Source organism: Piliocolobus tephrosceles, chromosome 9 (genome assembly GCF_002776525.5).
Source record: "Piliocolobus tephrosceles isolate RC106 chromosome 9, ASM277652v3, whole genome shotgun sequence".
NCBI classification, from domain to species: domain Eukaryota; kingdom Metazoa; phylum Chordata; class Mammalia; order Primates; family Cercopithecidae; genus Piliocolobus; species Piliocolobus tephrosceles.
The window spans coordinates 63,326,120-63,341,984 of NC_045442.1; the positions used below are offsets into that span (position 1 = coordinate 63,326,120).

General features: G+C 36.7%; 1 protein-coding gene and 1 pseudogene across 3 annotated transcripts in view; one reads left to right on the top strand and one right to left on the bottom strand.

The window, feature by feature from the left end:
- Positions 1 to 15,865, bottom strand: part of CTNNA3 (catenin alpha 3) — a 1,813,915-nt gene that overhangs the window by 1,293,444 nt on the left and 504,606 nt on the right. The gene's annotated exons all lie outside the window — the stretch shown is intronic.
- Positions 1,414 to 2,003, top strand: LOC111537948 (annotated as a pseudogene).

Consider the following 15,865-nt stretch of genomic DNA (forward strand, 5'->3'; position numbering starts at 1 on the left):
GTCTCTTCAATAAATGGTGCTGGGAAAACTGAATATTTACATACAAAAATAAAATAAAATTGGACCTTTATCTACATCACTCACAAAAAATTAATTTGAAATGGATAAAAGACATAACTGTAATACCTGAAACTATAAAACTCCTAGAAGAAAACAGTGGGTAAAAGATTCTTGACATTGGTCTCGACAATGTCTTTTTGGATGACACCAAAAGCACAAGGAACAAAAGCAAAAAGATTTAAGTGGGACTACATCAAACTAAAAATCTTCTGCAAAGCAAACAACCAACAAAATGAAAAGGCAACACACAGGAAGAATGGGAGAAAATATTTGCAGACCACGTATTCAATATGGGGTTAATATCCAAAATATAGTGGGAACTCACACCACTCAATAACAATATAATAATAACAATAATCCAATTAAAAATAAGTAAAGGTCCTGAATAGACACTTCTGAAAAGAAAACACACAAAAGGCCAATAGTGCATCAAAAGATCTTCAATAGCACTGATCATCAAGGGAAATACAACTCAAAACCACAATGAGATATTACCTCAGACTTGTTAGGATGGATATTATTAAAAAGACAAGAGATAATATGTATTTGAGAGGATGTGGAGAAAATGAAACTTTTGCACACTGTTGGTAGGAATGTAAATTGATACAGTCATTATGAAAAAAAGTGGGGAGATTCCTCAAAAATTAAATATATAACTATCACAAGATCTAGCAATTCCACTTCTGAATTTATATCTGAAGGAACTAAGTAACTCAAAGAGACATCTGCACTCCCACATTCATTCCATCATTATCACAATAGCCAAAACACGGCAACTACCTAAGTGTCTGTAAATGAATGAATGAATAAAGAAATGGTCATATATATGTATATATACAACTGCTTACAATAGAATCGTATTCAGCCATAAGAAATGAAGGACATCTTGCCATTTGTGGATGAACCTGGAGGGCATTTTGCTAAGTGAAATCAGCCAGACACAGAAAGACAAATACAATATGATATCACTTATATGTAAAATCAAACAGTTTCGATTTGACATAAATCATAAAAACAGAGTGAAGCAGCAGTTGGCAAGGATGAGAGGGTGTGGGAAATGGGGAGATGTTGACCAATGGGGGCAAACTTTCAGTTATAAGATAAACAAGCTCTGGGGATCCAATGTACAACATAGATGGTAATGGATATGTTAATTAATATGATTGGAGTAATAATTACACAATGCACATGTATATAAAATCATCACATTGTATACCTTTAATATATACATTCTTTATTTGTCAACTGAATATTTAAAATTGTTTTAATTCAAATTTTTAAAACAAAACAATTATTTTAAAAACTTTTGGCTTTGCAGACGCTGCTGCCGAGGAAATTGCTGCACTACTAGACATGGTCAACCCTATCGTGTTCTTCGACATTGCCGTCGATGGCGAGCCCTTGGGCCGCGTCTCCTTCGAGCTGTTTGCAGACAAGGTTCCAAAGACAGCAGAAAATTTTCGTGCTCTGAGCACTGGAGAGAAAGGATTTGGTTATAAGGGTTCCTGCTTTCACAGAATTATTCCAGGGTTTATGTGTCAGGGTGGTGACTTCACACGCCATAATGGCACTGGTGGCAAGTCCATCTATGGGGAGAAATTTGAAGATGAGAACTTCATCCTAAAGCATACAGGTCCTGGCATCTTGTTCATGGCAAATGCTGGACCCAACACAAATGGTTCCCAGTTTTTCATCTGCACTGCCATGACTGAGTGGTTGGATGGCAAGCATGTGGTCTTTGGCAAAGTGAAAGAAGACATGAATATTGTGGAGGCCATGGAGCGCTTTGGGTCCAAGAATGGCAAGACCAGCAAGAAGATCACCATTGCTGACTGTGGACAACTCGAATAAGTTTGACTTGTGTTTTATCTTAACCACCAGACCATTCCTTCTGTAGCTCAGGAGAGCACCCCTCTACCCCATTTGCTCGCAGTATCCTAGAATCTTTGTGCTCTCGCTGCAGTTCCCTTTGGGTTCCATGTTTTCCTTGTTCTCTCCCATGCCTAGCTGGATTGCAGAGTTAAGTTTATGATTATGAAATAAAAACTAAATAACAAAAAATAATAATAATAATAAATATAAATAAATAAAAAATAAAAACTTTTAAGTCGGGGTACCTGTTCATGTTTGTTATACAGGTAAACTTGTGTCATGAGGGTTTGTTATATAGATTATTTTGTCACCAGGTATTAAGCCTAGTACCCATTCATTATTTTCCTGAACCTCTCCCTCCTCCCACCCTCCGCTCCCATTAGGCAGCAGTGTCTGTTGTTTCCCTTTATGTGTTCTCATCATTTAGCTCCCACTTACAAATGAGAGAATGCAGTATTTGGTTTTCTGTTACTGCTTTGGTTTGCTCAGGAGAATGGCCTCCAGCTCCATCCATGTTCCTGCAAAGGACATAATCTCACTCTTTCTATGGCTGCATAGTATTCCATGATATATGTGTATGAGATTTTCTTTATCCAGTCTATCATTGGTGGGCATTTAGTTTGATTCCATGTCTTTGCTCTTATGAATAGTGCTGCAGTGAACATATGTGTGCATGTGTCTTTATGATAGAATGATTTATATTCCTTTGGGTCAAATAGAATTTCTGTTTTTAGGTATTGAGGAATTGACACACTACTCTCCACAGTGGTTGAACTAATTTAGGCTCACACTAGCAGTGTATAAGTGTTCCTTTTGCTCCACAACCTCGCCAACATCTGTTATTTTTTTATTTCCGATAATAGCCATTCTGACTGGTGTGAGATGATAGCTCATTGTAGTTTTGATCTGCATTTCTCTAAGATCAGTGATGCTGAGCTTTTTTAAAACTATGTTTGTTGGCTACATGTATGCCTTCTTTTGAAATGTGTCTGTTCATGTCCTTTGCCCACTTTTTAATGGGGTTGTTGGAAAACAAACTGAACATACTTTACAATATAACCCAGCAATTGCACTTATTGGTATTTGCCCAAATGAGTCAAAAACATGTCTACACAAAAACCTTCACATGTATGTTCATAACAGCTTATTCATAACTGCCAAAACTTGGAAGCAACCAAGAGGTTCTTTAGTAGGTAAATGGATAAACTGTGGTACATCCAGACAATGGAATATTATTCAGCACTAAAAATAAATGAGATACCAAGCCACAAAAAGACATAGAGGAAACTTAAATGCATATTACTACATGAAAGAATCCCATATGAAAATGGTGCATCCTGTGTAATTCCAACTATATTATATGACATTCTAAAAAGGGAAAAACTATGGAGACAGTAAGAAGTCAGTGGTTGCCAGCAGTTAGCAAGGAGGGATGGAGGAACAGGCAGAGAACAGAGAATTTTTAAAGCAGTAAAAATACTCTACATGATAATAATGGTGGATGAATTTCATTATACATTTTTCCAAGCCCACAGCATGTACAACACTAAGAGTGAACTCTAATATAAACTAGAGATTGTGGGTGATAACATGTCAGTTTAGGTTCATCAATTGTAACAAATGCACATTTGGGGGATATTGATAATGGGGAGGCTATCCATGTGTAGGAGCAGGGCATCAGAACACAATGGGGGAAATGTCTGTACATTTCTCTTAATTTTGTTGTTAATCTAAAACTGCTCTTAAAAAAAGTCTTAAAAATAAGAAAAATATTAGTATTACAGAAAAGTCATCTAGCCTTTCTTTAATACTAAAGGGTTGGAAGCCTTTTATTTAATACTAATATTCCCTATATCTGTACTCCATATAAGGTTGCTGATTTTATATCTTAGGATGGGAAGAATCAAAATGGAATATCTGGTGGCCAGAAATCAAAATCACTTAAAATTAGCAGGGATGACAGCAAAAGAACAAAGGAGTCCAGTCCATTTAAAGGAGCTCATACTATTTAGTTCCGATTGAGTATTATTTGGACATGTTGAGTCTGGGGAGCCATTAATTCATAATGCTACTCAAAAGGTAAATTATAAAAACATTTTTACTAATGGGATAAATATGGATACTTATCTTTAAAAAAAAAAAGAAGAAGAAAATAAAGACATATGACCTAAAAGTATCAGGGCTTTTTCAGTGGAGCTCTGGAGTCAGAAAAACTGAACATGAATTTTGGTCCCCTACTCACATTGGGAAAGTGGTTTCAACTGCTGAAGCCTTTATTCCATCTCTGGTAGAATGAGGAAAATAAAACCTACACCTACCATATAGAACTTTAGTTAATGTAGCTTTATAACGTGTTTTAATGTCTGGGATGCGTGGGCGGAATAGGCTCCACCTCAGTGGTTTCCTTGCTAATGTTATTTTCTGCATTTAAACACACTACCATCTATACCTGATGAATAAAACTATAGACCCATATGAAGGAAGCAGTTTTTCCTAAACAGAACACTCCAACAGACCATACAGATGTGTATCATTCCACCAATATTTATTAATCATCCAATATATTTCAGATTCTGAACAAGGCTGTGACCATGTCTTACCAGGACATGCAGAATTTATACACAATCTTAAACAAGCTGAAGCACAAAATCAATCTTTTGGTTGGAAAAAGTTTTCTGTATTTTAATAACATGATGGAATAAATGCTATTCATCATTCACATACTCTATATTCTCTGATGGGATTGACCTGATTTACACTGAAAATACTCAAAATCTTACACCTATTCTCCAAAGTGAAATTGCCTATCAAACGAGATTGCAGCTATGATTATAATCAAGTACTGACATTCTTCACAAAAACATATGCTATGCTTCACGTTGAGAGCAGCAGAAATAATAAGCACATAGCATAAGTAATGTTTCTCAACTACATTATCAATCTTCAGAATGAGTGATAAAAGTGGAATGAAATTTTTTCTTATGATTACCAACAGAAAATGCTATTGAGAGAGCTCACAGACTCCCTTTTGTGTAGTATATTTCTTGTTTTAATGCATTTCCACTTAATCTAAAGAATAGAAGCTTTAGATATAAAAAAGTCTTTTTAAAAAGGCAAAATGTGAAAAATAAACTAAATTAGCAAGATGATCAACACAAATTATTTGTAGTACTTTGGCAAATTAGTGTAATCTACACATACAAATGTAAATACATACTTAGCTACAGTAAGTCAAAGGGTACCTAACTTGCATTTTGTTGTGTACCAATTAGCACAACAGAAAAAAAGCAAATATTTTAGATACTCAATATACTTAGCAATTAAATATAATACGTACAGACTCCTTTAAAAATCTTCTAAGTAATGAACATACACTATTCAAATAGCCCTAATACTGTAATGATGGTTAAACCAGAACAGTGATAAAAATTTCATTCATCTGCTTTCACTCATTTCACCTAAGGTAGTAACCTCTTCTCCTAGGCATATTTCTGTCAGTTAAGCAAACCAGTCTATGCACAGCACCACACATCGTGAATTCTTTCACTTTTATCTTTTTATATCAATAATATGATAAAACTTGACGGATTCTCCTATTTTCACAACCTCCGCATAAAAGGATAGTAACACAAGCACCTCCAGGAATCTGTTGATTTTGTTGTAATATTGAATATTATATTGAATTAATCTTACCATAATATTGTAGATTGAGGCAATATATATTAATGAAGGAGCTTTTGTGATTGATTATCTGTTTGGAAATATGTGTTTACATGTTTGTGTTTTACAAGGTCTGTATTTAAAATGTGTAAAAAATCCTAAAAATATAGAAGCAACAGTGATTAACTTATTCTGTCTACATTGAACTTAGAGAAAATACAGATGATTTTTATACACAATGAGATTGTTATTAAAAATAAAGTATATGCTCCAATATTTTTAAGTATATTAAATCTTAGTTTCTCAGTAATGTCACATGTGTCCCACCTTCTATGTCCATGAGGTTTATGATTCCGAGCCTAAATGACTAAAAATCTGCAAAATTTAAACAAACATTTGAATAGTTCCTGTCATTTCTGAGGTTTATGTCAATTGTTATTCCCATGGAGTTCTCCCAGAAAACAATTTCATCAACAAAGAAGAAAAGGTACACAGGGGGCAAACGGAAAAAATAAGTAATCCCAATTGTGCTCTATTTCTGTTTGATTCTACCTTTCACTTCTGTCTATAATTATGTCCTTTGGGAGAAATAGCAGGTTAAGCACAAGCCCTGGATTCATGGGTGAATTGTGCACCAGAGTAGAGCATTAAAACAAGTAGCCGATATGGCGCAGTCATAGCTTGCAACTGTAATACTCTCAAAGTCATGTCTGCTCTAGAATTCCTTAACAATGATGAGTGTGAAAATGACTGCTGGGTGGTGACAACTTCTCAATAACAGCATCCTTAAAGATATTCTTGATGTGGTCCCTGATGTCTTCCCCATATTCTCTAGAGTACTGCTGTTTAAGGATTCTGGGTATTCTGAACATTTTGAAGTTACAACCAACTAAAGATGTTCTTGGCATGAAAAGAGTTAAAAATCTCCTCTTTTCCTACAGTTTAATATCCAGTTAAATAGAAATTAACTCAAATGTTTCTAAGTCATTTTCCAGTTAACTAGGGCTTAAGAAAAAAATTGCTCTAGTCATTGTGTTTAATTTTACTTTAGGACATATGAACCTATAAGTGCCATAAAATCATTTTGGAGTCTACATAAAGCTATATTGTCTTGGTAAGAAACTGCAAAGAAACTGTATTGACTCTAAAGTACACTCTGGAGTACTGTCCAAAAGAGTATTCTATGCTGATGAAAATTTTCTGTATCTACAATGGTCGACATAGTAGCTACTGAACATCTGAAATTTGGATAGTACAAGTAAGAAACTGAATTTTTAGTTTATTTAATTATGACTAATTTAATTTTAAATTGAAAAGCCACATGTGAGTAGTGGCTACCACATTGAATAGCACAACTCTTGAAGTTGATTTTCATTTTATTTTCCATATGAGATTATGCCAGGATAAGTTGTGATATCCTTTAGGTACCTAGATGGTTGATAGTTGATTGATTGTGATTAAAAACACTATTTCCCTAAACAAGTGGGTATCTTTGGAGAAAGCACTGGTGGAGGATAAAAGTTTAAGCTGTTGCCAGTCACTAAGGCCTTACTTTATCAGATCCTTTTCCCTAATGACTAGTTGAGAATGAGTTAGACTAAATAAGAGGCAGCTCCAGAGAATATGAGTCACAATGTGGAAGGACAGGAAGCAAGTCTTGTGTGGCTAGGATTTAGAGATACGGAGCATCAGTGGGAAGATAGGGAACAGATACTCTGAGAAAAAAGAACTCTGAGAAGGAAAATGGAAAGGGTGATCAAAGGCAACATTCATCTATTTCACAGTTTAATTCATTCTGCTCCATTTTATATCCTTCTCTTATTAATGAAGGATGTTGCTGGTACTGTTCTTATAAAGTGTCAATGCAAGACTGAAAATGTCAGTCCCTGGCTTAATATCCTTTCCAAATTGAGAACACCTGTAGAAAAATCAACTGTTCATGCACTTTACACTGTTCAGATTTTTTGCTTTGCTAGTTATATAATGACATACTCAAAAGTTGGTCAGGAAAATGTTAAACCAAGATCATTCCTTCTGCTATACTTTGATATTTATAGTCTTTAAAATTTTTACCAAAGAGCCTTATTTTTTCCCTTGGTGCTTTATCAATATGATTTACATTTTTCATTCTATGAAGGAACAAGAACATGTGCAATATAGGAAGGAGGGAAAGATGGAGGAGGAGAAAGGAAGGACAGAAAGAGGAGGGAGATGTAAAAAAAATAAGGTAAAGGGGGAAGAGAAAGAGGAAAGGGGATGGAAGGAGTGTGGAGAAGGGGACTGACAGTACAGAAGAGGAGGAATGCAGAAAAGAGATCGGAAAGGAGAAAAAGTGACAAAAAAAAGAAAGTAAAAGAGAAGAAACAGTTTGCTAAAGACTCTTGTGTCATTCACATTGACAGTACTAAAACCAATATGCTTCTGTGTTTCATGATTCAAAAGAACATTTAAGTGATAAAGGGATAACTGTGGAGGTACCTGACAATTTAGCCAAATAAAAATCCAGCTTTCATCACTATAGAAAATTGTAAATGACTACAAGTTTTCTCTTTTTTGATTTTTTTTTTTTTTTTTTTGAGACGGAGTCTCACTCTGTTGTCCAGGCTGGAATGCAGTGGCACAATCTTGGCTCTCTGCAACCTCCGCCTCCCGAGTTCAAGCAATTCTTCTGCCTAAGCCTCCCAAGTAGCTAGGACTACAGGTGTCCACCACCACACCTGGCTAATTTTTTGTATTTTTAGTAGAGACAGGATTTCACTGTGTTAGCCAGGATGGTCTCGATCTCCTGACCTCATGTTTCACCCGCCTCGGCCTCCCAAAGTGCTGGGATTACTGGCATGCACTACCACACCCAGGCTTGGTTTCTGTATTTTTATAAAGTGCAGGTGTTCAGCATGTCCCTTCCTGAACTTTACAATATTCACATAGCTTTGGCAAATGGGATGTGAAACAACATTCAAAATGAAATTAATGTTGAAAGAATAGTATCATTCATAACTAGACTATTTTTCAAGTAGATATTGATCTTATGCAGTGGGATGTGCTATTAAAGAGCATAAACTACACCTTTTAAATTTAACAATACATAATGCCATCGAGGAAAATCCCATCACCGAACACCATTCCAGACTTTTCTTATCAGGATATTATAAAAACACTACTTAACTATTATGACTACCAAGCAAAAGTATGGTAAGAACACTTTGTCCCTTTTCTTTGCAAACAGGAAAAATCCATTGAATATAAGGCCAAAATCTCTGAGAAGGAGTGCTTCATCTAGAGAGACAAGCAGGGGCACATATCACAATAGCTAACAGGAGAGATATATTGGGTCCTGATGAAAACTAATATAGGAAGAAATGGGCTGAATTTTTTCTGCACCCTGGATGAGAAATGATTAAATTTAAAGGGTTTTTTAATTAACTTAGTTGTGACCTTCCCTGCTATTCCATATTTGAAGATCTGGTGGTGGGAAAGTATGTAGAAACTTCAAAATATGCTCAGGAATGCATGATTTAAAAATAGAAACTCTGACTATTGATAAAAAGAGAAGAGCATCCAACTTCTCAATTTAAGGGGACTTCTAAAGTGAAGAAGGGCCGTTTAATACTCTCTAAAGAAGGCACAAAATTCCTATAGAACCAAGATTCTTGGTTGATACCGCCTCTGCATCAGCACCAAAATTCTCCCTCTAACCATGGGTGGTTCCAAGGAGGCACCTTGGTAAACTGCAGCCTGCCTGAATGAGGTAAAGTGATCCCATCTCCAAATCAACCCACACAAGGAAGGCCAGGAGTAGGAGTCTATATCAAGTCAAAATTCTTTAATGCTTTCCCAAGCTCAAGCCATGACCCCCAAATATGCCCACAAGTCATATACCAGGTAAACAATACTGTTCAGCCCATTGCTCTTTCCTCATTAACTCCCCCAAAGCCCAAAAGACAGTCATGCATGCACTTTTCATTCACTTTTACAAAAAACAACTGTAATGTGAACACCATACACATTACACCTTGTTACAAATATTTTAAGCCCTATAATTAGGTTAGAAATATTAAGACTTAGAAATTCATAAGTATTAGAAAGTATCAACTAAAATGAACTATTCTCACTACCTTCAGTTTAATGTGTCTCAGTATGTGTTTCCTCCTGTTTTTTCATCGAAGCATCCATTGACCCCAACTGAAGCTCTCTCTGTCTCTGAGTCACTCATCTGTTTGGCTGTATCTATTTATTACATTGCTTCATCCATCACCAAAGTTCCTACTCTGCATTGGGCTTCCCTCCCTGTCTGTAAGACTGACTCAACGCTCACATGACTAAGATAGTAATGTGAGGAAAAAAAATAATGTCAGACTCATTCTAGGCATGGAAGAAGCAAGCCACTATGCCTATTAGGGGACAGCATGGTTTCCATGTGAAACAAACAAGATCAATCTACCTCCCATAATGCAACTACCTTTTTTCAAAACTCGTGGACATTGTCAGGCTGCTTAACAAATATAACCTCCAACAGCTGCATAGCAGATCCATGCATCTGTACGGTATATATTTGCACATGCTGCTTTTCCATCTGCAGGACATGACATATGCCAACTGATTGGCTTAGAGTAGGCTTGAAGAGGAGTCAGAGTGTTGGGAGATACCTTATGTCTATTCTTTGCTTTCCATTTTTTCCTTTTGCTCTGAGGCTTTTAGGCTTTGCTCTTTTGGATCCTGCCTACTAAATTATTCATTTAACTTCAAGTGGTCATTTGTGGCTAACGAGGCTGAGCTTTTTGTGAACATATAACTTGCACTTAGTCCATACTGATTAGATGTCAGTAATCAACCTACAGGCTTTACTTTAATTGCAATTATATCCTCCATTTCACATGTTAAAAGTAGAGTTCGTATCAGGTGATGGGAACTAAGCAGACTCCAAGTCAACCTGAAAGAAGCCAAAAGATTCATCCACGACTAGCAATGTGATTTGAAAGGCTCAGTGCAATGTGCAAGTATAAGGCACCTTGTTCAAAATATATTCAGAATTTTAATATAGCAAACTCAGGTAATTAAACCAAATATGAGACCCTTCTATCTGTGAGACACACCCATGAAGAGAGTCCTGGATTTGTCAAAGAAAACATAAGACATTTTTGCCATTTCTTTTAAATGTTAATCATGCTCATTATAAAAACTATTATGTTGGCAATATTTTCTTCAAAGTCAATAGTATCTTCACCAAAAAATTTCTTTTTAGAATTTACAAAGACTTTTTTTTTCCTTTTCGATTGGTCTCAGAAAACAAGCTTTGAGGTTCTATTCATAACATAAAGTTTAATTCGGTTTCAAAAAATAATTGCCTGATACCCTTCTTGCCTTTCCAAATCTTACTGTAAATACTAAAGTATGAAAATAAAGCCTGTAAATGATAGATTCATGGCTAGATTTGGGATACCCTAAATCTTAAACTTAGCAGTGAACACCTGACAGTAACGAAGCCATAAGTGCTCACCCTAGGAATAGCATGGCCACTGAACAATGTTCTCCATAATAAAGCCATAATCAATACCCTACAAAGCAAAATGTGGTGCTATACTATGATTCACACTACTAACCAAATTTTATCAAACTGTGTCTCAAAACAAGGAACTCTACAACTTACTACCCTCTATCTCTTCATAAAAGTAAAAACAGATTCCTCTAAATGAAAGCTGGAATTCACATGACCAAACTAATAAAACCTAATGAAAATTATGTGTTACTAATTTTTTAATGTAAGAATTAATAATTATCATAGGCTACTTCACTTTTCTTGATTTCACCTTACTCTAAGAACATGTCTAATATAAACATCATTCCATTTTGAACAAAGTGCTTTATCCAACAGACTGATCATGCTAGACAGAAAGTTTGCACCAGGTGGCAGAAACAAAAGAAAAGTAACTGTAATATCACTTTACATAATAAATGTAACCTTCCAAAAAATTTTTTTGTAATATTATTACGATGGCATCTACAGCTATATAAAAAGGGAACTATGGACATATCTGCTTTAAAAAATGCTAGATAATCTTCTGAACTTGGAATAATTTAAACTAACACTCTTTAAAGAATATTTATGGAAATAATTGCTTATTTTAGTTTACATACCATATATACTTGTGTTAAAATAATTTACCTCATAAAACTAACTCCAAAAAAATGTATTTGAATCTTCAGAAGCTTGTATCTCTTTCTTTTTGGCTGTCTCCCTTGTTCCATTTCTATCTTACTTCTCCCAATTCAGTTCATCCTCTGATATGATTTGGCTGTGTCCCCACCCAAATCTCACCTTGAATTGTAATAATCCCCATGTGTCAAGGATGGGACCAAGTGAAGATAAATGAATCATGGGGGCAGTTTCCCCCATACTGTTCTCCTGGTAGTGAATAAGTCTCACAAGGTCTGATGGTTTTACAAAACGGAGTTCCCCTGAACAAGCTCTCTTGACTGGCACCATGTAAGAAGTAACTTAGCTCCTCATTCGCCTTCCGCTATGATTGTGAGGCCTCCCTAGCCACGTGGAACAGTGAACCAATTAAACCCTGTTTCCTTTATAAATTATCCAGTCTTGGGTATGTCCTTATTAACAGCATGAGAACAGACTAATATGTCCTCCTACTGAAGATATGATGTCACCATTCTTCTAGGCATAGATCCATTGGATATCTAAGCTATCTTGGGCCACTTCCAATCACTACAACTGTCAGTTCTTTTTTCATACCTATCCCTCTCCCTTCCATTTCAACTCCTTTACTTTGGGTTTTTATTACACTTTACCTGAAATATTATACAAATATCTTGATTTTTCTTGCCTCCATTTAACCCTGCAAAATAATCTGCACATCATGACTGATTAATCTTCTACAATACCTGTTTGATTTTATCCCTTCCATGATAAAATATTCCTCATTAATAAAGTCCAAATTTCTTAGCTTGACATTCAGTATGGTTCCTCAAAATCTGGTTTCCAACCAGACTATCTTCTTACCTGTTGCAAATACTGTAGTATGGTATTAATGAGCTTGGGCTGGAAATTCTCATTTCATTACTACAGAAAAGGCATAGTGATGTTACCTGCAGGAGTAATTGAGGGAGTTGCAAATCTTGTGACAGCTGGAATACGGCTGGTAATACAGAAAAGGAGTGATATTAGTCCTCTCTTTGAAAGAGGAAAATACGAACTTAGGAATGCAACTTTCCTAAGAAGGAAATAGGCTTTTATTAGAAGGAAATGATAAAGCAAATCTCTTAGACCTAAAAGTATTTTTTTCCCAGATATGTACTATGAAATGTCTTGATTCCTACTGATATGGTTTGGATATGGATGTCCCCAACACAAATCTCATGTCAAAATGTAACTACTAATGTTGGAGGAGGAGCTTGGTGGGAGGTGATTAGATCATGGAGGCAGAGTTCTCACGAATGGTTTAGTACCATCTCCCCTTGGTACTGTAGAGTGAGTGAGTTTTCATGAGATCTGGTTGTTTGAAGGTGTATAGCACCTCCTCCCTCTCTCTCTTCCTCCCGCTCCAACCATGTAAGACATGCCTATTTCCCCTTCACCTTCCACCATGATTGAAAGTTTCCTGAGGCTCCCCAGAAGCTCTCATGCTTCCCGTACAGCCTGCAGAACTGTAAGCCAATTAAACCTGTTTTCTTTATAAATTTCCCAGTCTCAGGTATTCATAGCAGTGCAAGAACAGACTTATAGAGCTACTAATAAGAAAGCTGAATTTATGAGATCTAAAACAAAGTATGTTGACCTACTGATTAATCAAACTGACGTGACAGTCCTGAAACCACCCAATGGGTTCTTCCCACCCACTGCACAAAGCCAGTTCACTAAGACCACAGCATTGCAATAAAGATTTTAATAGACATGAGGTCAGCTATACCATAATGTGGGAGATAGAGTTACTACCAAATTAATCTCCTTGAAAATTCAGAGGCTAGGGTTTTTCAAGGATAGTTTGGTGGGACAGGGAGTCAGCTTTTGGGTGGGGCCACGGGACAGATGGGCAGGGGTAGACCGTCCTCAGAAATGTAAAAAGATATCCCAAAAGGTCAATCTTAGGCGCTATAATAGTGATGTTATCTGCAGGAGTAACTGGGGGAGTTGCAAATCTTGTGACCTCCAGAATAATGGCTGCTAATTGTTTATGTGTACACCTTAGCAGAATTCAGGATCTTCATCTCTTCTTAATCTGGTGGTCTAAAGTTAGCTTGGCCCTGGCACAGAATAATTAAGGGCAGTTTGGAGGTTAAAGGCCAGATGGGGGTTGGTTATATCAGATCTCCTTCATGTCATAATTTTCTCATGTTTTATTTTTTACAAAGCTGGTTTCAGTCCCAAGTAAGACCAACTGTAATTCTGTTCTGCTATTCATCCTTAATGGTGTGTTCCTGAATGAAGATTTTCTGGCAGATAAGGGGCCTCTTACTAGTAAATAATCTTATTTAGTTCTTATTTACCCACCAAAATTGCAAACTCTCATATATTTATAGGCATCAGAGTTTTGTAAGCCCCCTTTTAGATAACTGTGAAAAGCCATTAAACATTCTACTATCAAAATCTCCCATCCTTCAAGCCCTAGCTCAATTTCCTTTCCATAAAGCCTTCCCGGTTTGCTTCTTGCTAGGTTACAAGAGCCTTGAGAACAGAGTGAAGTGTGGATTCAACAAACATTTATAGAACAGGTACTGTGCTAACAATTTACCCCTCAGTTATACTCACACTTGTATATACATAACAATCTCTGGACTAAAACACCAAAAAATGGTTTAAAATACTTGTTTCTGGGGAAAAGGTAAGGATAAATACAGATCTTAAAAAAAGCAAAATACAATTTTCCTTGGGAAAAAGGGAACGACACATTACCATTTACTTTACAAAACTTGTCATGGTGAGTCTTTCTCTGCCCTTTGAAATGTATGTAAATCTTCTTAAAAGCTAAATACGCTTCTCGCCAGCTTTTCAACCCAAGGATGAAAAGAATCTTGGGAGAATGTCTTTCTCAAGGACCTGGAAGTCATCGCTTTTAAATGTAATCATCAAAGAAGGTAGTGTCCCTATCTCCCAGTTTCTGTGGGAAGGCAGGAGTCTAACTTTGGTGGGTGCCTGGCTCCAAGTTACAAACTTGTCTTCTGTCAAAAAGATATAAAAAGTTCCTTTGGACACAGGCAATTAGTGAACAGAGACAGTCATTCAAATTACCAGGTGAGTTTAGGATGAACTATGTATGCAAACGGTACTGTCAAGTCCTCTTACTTAAGGAATAGTTATCATTTATCTTGAGAACATTTATCTAATGGGTTGTGTCTCCTAAGCTATACAGAACATTGAGATTTCTTTATGTCTCTGTATTTCTTTAGCTGATTGCCTGTGGTATATATCACATTCTGGTTTAATGCTTATCAATTATAAAATTGTTTTCCTTCGTGAAGCGTGTCCTGGGTTGGCAGGATATATTGTTTTAAATTATATTTCCCCAAAACTCATTGGAGATTACTGTATCATTTAAATTTGTAAATGTGCAAATGTTTTAACTTCTCAATAAAATGAAAGGAACCAATTAAGAAAAGAAAGAATAAGGAGGGAAATTATGGAAGAAGAAGGGAAAAGAAGGAAAGAAGAGGGAGGTAGGAAGAAAAACAAAGAGCAGGCTAACGGCAAAAACTCAACAAAAAGCACTTCCACTTAGGGAAGAAAAGACCTCCAAAAAAATAATAATAATAAGAGTTTCCAACAGGACTCTAGAATCAGGCTTTAGAGACTGAACATACTGTCTGCGAAGTAATTAAAGGGCAGAATAATCAAGCCAATATCCCATAAAAACTAAAACCCCTTCTCAAAACAACTCACGTCTGTAATCCCAGCACTTTGGGAGGCCAAGGCAGGATGGATTGCCTGAGGTCAGTGTTTGGACGAAGGGAGGCAGGATGGTGCGCTTCCGGGTTCTTCTTCACCACCAACTCTTCCCATGTGTGCGAGAATGCAGCTGACGCCCGGGAAGGTGCAGATTAATCAGGCATGCACCAGGTGATGTCAATCCGAGGAGACCAAGATTTACCTGGTGGCACCTGCGGAGCGGCCCCCCTCCCCCGACATGCCCGTGCCCCGCCTATTGCCCTTCCACTCCTAGAAAAGTCGCTCCCAGCAGATGCGCGGGGGGGCGGGCTTTCTCAGCCCCCACTCTTGTCGGGACTGTATTAGAAACTCCAGCTCCGCCCCCCCCCCGCCCCCCGC